Below are 6,082 nucleotides of genomic sequence, written 5' to 3' on the forward strand. Positions count from 1 at the left end.
TGTTTTCCTGCCCTAGGATACTTCTTTCCCTCTTTATTTCCCCTCCGTTACCTGGCTGCTCCCCACCACCACATTCCTTCAGCAACTTCTTCATTCCTCTTTCCTCTGTTCACTGGACCCACAGGACACCCCGCCCCTCTGCCTTGATCCCTGACCTTGGCCTCTCTCCCCAGGGCTTGTCAGCGCCAGGCTGGCTCCCGTATTGGCAGCTGGCCCCTCGGGAGCCCATCTCGTCCGATCCCCTCTGCCTGCTCCGTCTGCTCTCATCACATCAGCCGAGTGTTCCATCCACCCCCTTCTTCCTCTGTGCTGCTGCCCTCCCTATCTCCTCTGGCTCAGAGGGGCTCAGCCTTGTTTGAAATGGCTACACGGAAGGCACTCCAGGAGAGCTAGAAAGGGTTTATAAGATGCCATCGATGTTTCTGCCTAGTTATGCCCTGAAGTCAAGGTCTGCTTCTAAGAAAGCCTCTCCTCTTGTGCATCAGTAATATTCCGTCTCTGCCTCATCCTTTCAACTCCTGCTCGTCGTTTCCCAGCCTTTGGTTTGCCGGGGTAGTCAAGGTTCCCAGAGAAGGGAACTAAATGTGGGGGATAAGGGTAAGAAAGATGGTCACAAAAGCAAAACTTACACACACACCCCCAGTAGGAGCCGTGAAGTAGCAAGGACATAAGACAACAGCCTTGGGGCTTGGACGCCCTTTTGTCAGCCTGCCCCTGGAAGGCAGGGGCCACACAACAGGAACTGACTAGGGCTTTGGACAAACTATTGATCTAGATCAAGGGCACTGTGGGGTTGGTATATGTGTTGCAGGGGGGCGGGAATCCGGACTAATGGGAACAAGGACACATGGAACAAGCCTGGGGCTGAAGCCGAGCACCCTCCTCCCACCCTGCACTTGTACCCAAGCCCCCTACCCGCCCGGTGAGGCTATAACTTGGGCTCTTTTCTGCCGCAGTGGAGAGAAGCGTCTGCCTGCCATACGACATTCAACAGACCTAATCCTCTTCAGAAGAAAAATCCCCCAGAAAGGAACCAGGCTGGACCCCTGTGAGGGAAGACCCTTAGAGAAGCCAGGCCAGGAGTTCTCAGTGTAAAAAGCCCCAGAAGAGAAGAGCCCTAAGGACTGCAGGCTGCTTCCTGGCAGAGGGGCTTCAGAAGACATCCAAGGGTGACTTTATGGATGCCTGGAAGACATGGGGAGAAGGTGAGAAGGAACAAGATGTTGGGAGGAAGCAGCCAAGCACTCTGGAAGTTTCTCATGGCTACTTCTCTGTAATACTTAAGGGCAGGAGGAGTCCAGGAGGGTGTCAGCTGAAAGGCTCTCAGCAGTCTGCTGGGGGTGATCTGAAAGGTTAGGAGTTCTGTTAGAAAGGTAAAGCAGGATGTGCAAGCCCCCGTCCCCCGCCGTCGGAAAGCCTCAGAGCATGGGAAGGAGGTTGAGAAGAGCAGGTGGCCAGGCTGGCTCTCGGCACTGTGGTCGTGACATCAGGGGGAGAAGCTCTGTGTGGGAGCCCTTGGAAGGGATAGGTGCCCGGATGTGGAGCCCTGCCAGATATGCTTCCTGGTTCAGGCGAACGTGATCCAGCAAAGGCCAGGCACTGGTAGGAGAGAAGCTGCTACAGGGACAGCACGAACGGCACTGTCATGGGAGGTGAAGAGCAAGGGTCACTGTCCTTCCCCAAGGAGACGGCTTGCCATCTAGCCATGCTTGGTGGCTGGAGGGGAGGAAGGCAGAAGACCACCGAGGCTCTTCTGCCTGCTTCTGTGTGATATGTTTGATATTGGGTTGTTGAATTAGGAACCAACTAAATATCGAACATATTCTTACAGCAGTGGGCAATTTGGCATCAACTCTGGGGCTCTGGGGCTCCTTTACTGAAACTCTTCTCTCCGGGACCCCTCTGGAAAAGCAGTGGTGGCAACCTGCGTGGATTTCAGTCTTAAGCTGCAGAGCTAGTGTGGCAGTGGGAGAGCTGGAATTTGAGTATCATATCTCCCCGTACCCTTCCCTTATACTAGAAGGGATGTATCTCTGATCTTCTGTCCTTGTACTTTTTTCCCTCCTTATCAACACTCCCCCCACACTTATTAACTACTGACTCCTGTTCCCGGGACCTCCTTGTTCACTTGTCCTGCAGTGAGGGTCTTTGGTTTCTCTGCTTTCCTTCAAGGGTCAATTGATGGTCTCTCTGCCCGTCTACCTCTAGTGACTGGAAGCTCTCAAGGGTGGACTCCAGTTTTGCCCTCTGTCCTGGTGGGTGTCTCAGTTAACCCACTGCTGGGGCTTAGTACCACAGGAGCTATCTATCCTTGACGTAATGACTAGAGCTTTTTGTATTCTTCTCTGATAGCGCTGGTCACCTTGAACAGTGCCCACCTCTCCCCTGGCATGTTCTCAGATTGTATGGTGCTGGTGCACTGTGATCAACTGCCACCTGTCAGTAACAGGCTCTGAGTGGAGGAATGTCATGGCCTGGAAGGAAGCCAGGGAGAACAGAGATGGTAACGAAGATGTGGCAATGCGTGTGTGGCCGTAGGTTGGGTGGGGGTAAGGAGGGAGCAGAGAGCAAGAAGAGTGGACAGTGGTGCAGAGCTTGGTTGGTGTGGGCACGAAAGTTCTACTTAGAGATCACTGTGGGCAAATGGAAGGCATGATCCTACCCAGATTACTCTGACCCTCCCCTGCTTCTCTCCCTGACCCCACTCAAAGTTCTGGGAGGGCCTTCCAGATACCAACCCTCTCCGCTTGCTCCATCCCTGTGGCTCTAAACGGGAGGGAATGATGTCTCCCTGCCAATTAGAGACTCTTGAAATAGCACAGTAATTTGATCGGGGGATCTGGGGGAATTGTCAAGGACCATGAGTGACCGCCCTTGCTCAAGCTCCCTGAATACTGGGAATCAAAAGTTAAAACTCAGCCAGTGGAATCCGACCAGCATCCAACACAGGTGGGGGTGAGGGCAATGGGGAAGACAGGGGTATAACTAGGACGCTCTGGGTGAGAACCACCTGTATCTGGAGTTGCCAAAGTACCCTTCTCTAGTTCAGTGTTCTCCCCCTCCCCTTGCCTTGCTCTTTTAACACACCCACAGAGCCGCCCCGAGAGTGGAAAGTTTCAGGGTCAGGGAGAACCTCTACCCTCCCCCACTTTCCATTGTCTAAAATCAGCCTCAGCTGTTCCCTAATTTTTCTTTGCTGGTGATGTCAGTCCATCAAAGTGTCTCACCCTGTGCTCCCCCAGGGAGAACAATAATGAGATGGAAGGAGCTGGAAAGACCGTATTAGGAATAAGAGGTGGAGCCATGAGCAGAGATAAAGGCTCAAGTCTAGGGGACTCCTAGTCATTCGGGCAGCAGCCCCTCCTCTCCTGCCCTCATCTCCACTGCTCCAGTGTTCACAGGTCAGCTCACCAACAGCCACCGCTCATGATGGAGGCCATCAAGAAAAAGATGCAGATGCTAAAGTTGGACAAGGAGAATGCCCTGGACCGAGCAGAGCAAGCGGAAGCTGAGCAGAAGCAGGCAGAGGAGAGGAGCAAGCAGGTAGGTGCCGGCATCGGTTTCTCTTACCTGCTGGTGAGCAAGACTGTGAGATGGAGGAGAGTTCTCGCGGCAAAGACAGTGACTGCCAGTACCAGCTTGTTCGTTGGGTGGGAGGGACCCGCTTCTTTCCAGCCTCTCTGGAGAGACACAGGACATCTAGGGTATTTGCCTCAGGCTGCCTGCACGACCTTGGGAAAGCCAGTAGCCTCCTCTGAGCCATGGTGTATCTGCTGGATCTAAACGGGTGTGGGTCATGTTTTGGAAGGACCAGAGTTCTAGAGGAAAAGGTGGGAACTTGGCAGGTAGCATCTCTTTTCCCTTAAAATTTTTTTTAAGATTGTATTTTTTTTTATTTTAAAAGATTTTATTTATTCATGAGAGACAGACAGAGAGAGAGAGAGGCAGAGGGAGAAGCAGGCTCCCAAGGAGCAGGGAGCCTGATGCGGGACTCGATCCCAGGACTCTGGGATCATGACCTGAGCCGAAGGCAGACGCTTAACCATCTGAGCCACCCAGGCGCCCTTAAGATTGTATTTTTAAGTAATCTCTACACATCCAACGTGGGGCTCAAACTTACAACCCTGACATCAAGAGTCACATGCTCCACTGACTGAGCCAGCCTTAATTGGAGTTCCAGGCATCCACTCCCTAAGATATTTCCCATCCCAGGGTCTTAGATGAAAATCCAGCATGGCTTGGTCATCTTAGGGTCAGAGATCCCAGGGTCACACATCACGGCCTAACTCCTGGGGCAGTTGGCTGGAAGTGGCTCGGGAGAAAGTATGTCCCTTCAGGAATGGTTAACATCAAGGCTGTGCTCAGAGGTCGGTCAGGGCTCAGGAGCCCAGGGTCTGAGCCAGCACCATTGTGTGTATGTCTTGTGTGTGCCTCTTGGGGCTCCGGTAGCTGGAAGATGAGCTGGCAGCCATGCAGAAGAAGCTGAAAGGGACGGAGGATGAGCTGGACAAGTATTCTGAAGCTCTGAAGGATGCTCAGGAGAAACTGGAGTTGGCAGAGAAGAAAGCTGCTGACGTGAGTATTAGAGAGATGGAAGGGGTTTAATCCACACACGCAGAGCGCCACGTTCATGTGACTAAATTCCAAACACACTTGGACACATACATACTGGTGGGTTCACAGAGCATCGACACACTCACATACATTTCTGCGTATAATCGCACGCTGACATACTCTTGTAATGGCACGCACATTTGTTCTTAAGCACATGGAGAAGTCTCATGTTTGTCTCACCCTCAACCCAGGAATTTAATGTGTTTTTCAGGACCCGAACAAAGGGAGGGGACTCCAGGTCCAGATTGCTATCACTTTTCCCACCTCCTCCCCCATGCCACATTCTTAGCTTTTGTGTCCAAGACTTGGCACGTAGATATGTGTATTAATAGGGAAACTCTCATCTCTCAACTGCCCCGCAGAGCCAGCTCAGATTTCACAATGGGACAAAAGAGGTCACATTGACCCTGGCCCTATATGGGTTTATTTATCGGGGCCAATGTGGGCGTCTGCCCTTATGCCACGGAGATGCCATAGCAAGCATTGCTCATAGGGCAGCAGAGAGGCTCTCTGATAGACTGTAATAGAAGCAAGAAGGAATCCTGTGGGGGAAAAGTGTCACCACCAGACCTTACTCTGTGGCATTGATTCAATTGCTTAGCTTCTCTAGGGTTAGGGTTGAATTATCCCATTTGAACAGGAAATAAAATTCTTTTTTCCACTTCATGTTTGTCCTGTCACCACCTACTTTCCTTTATCTTCAAACTTGAAACTTAGCACAATGATTAAATGAGAGGCTACGAAGGAAAGATGTTGGGAAGAAAAGTGACATAACAGCAACCAAAGAATGTCCTGCCGTCAATGGAAATATAGTCAGTTCTTAGCACTAATAGGAAAATAGGAGCACATATTTTTTAAAATTATTTTAAGTAGGCTCCACACCCAACGTGAGGCTTAAATTCATGACCCTGAGATTAAGAGTGTCATGCTCCACCAACTGAGCCTGCTGGGTGCCCCCAAGGAGCACATATTTTTTAAAATCACGTTTGGTTTTGGAAAATAGCTGGAGAGACAGTGTGGGCCATTCACAAGTGTTTCCAGATCCTCGCATTTGGCCTCTTTGTTATTAGGTCTCTCATCTCCTCTTTGGCTTTTTGCCACTTTCAGAGGCCAGGGAACATGGTGAGAGTTGTTGAATGTATCATACCAAAGGTCAGAGATAAAGCAGATCATATACATTATACATATTCATAGTTTCCAAAAGTTTAGGTCCCTGCAAACTATTAGTTCTCCCTTCTTGGAAAACTGCAGTGAACACACGTTGCCTCCAGAGCTTTGGGCAAATGCTCGATGGCCTGCTGGAATTGGCTGGCCAGGGTTCCAGGTGTACATGGACAGATCTCTCTGGCTCCAATAGACGGGTATAGGGGCAGGAGTTTTCTCAAGTTTTCTTGGGGCAAGAGTTTTCTCTCTCTCCGGGAGATTATGCAGGCTAAAACAGCTAGTATGTGGGCTGGAGGAGGTGTGT

This window comes from Callorhinus ursinus, unplaced genomic scaffold (assembly GCF_003265705.2).
Source record: "Callorhinus ursinus isolate GAN/ISIS: 27379988/994484 unplaced genomic scaffold, GSC_fseal_2.0 scaffold92, whole genome shotgun sequence".
Classification (NCBI taxonomy): domain Eukaryota; kingdom Metazoa; phylum Chordata; class Mammalia; order Carnivora; family Otariidae; genus Callorhinus; species Callorhinus ursinus.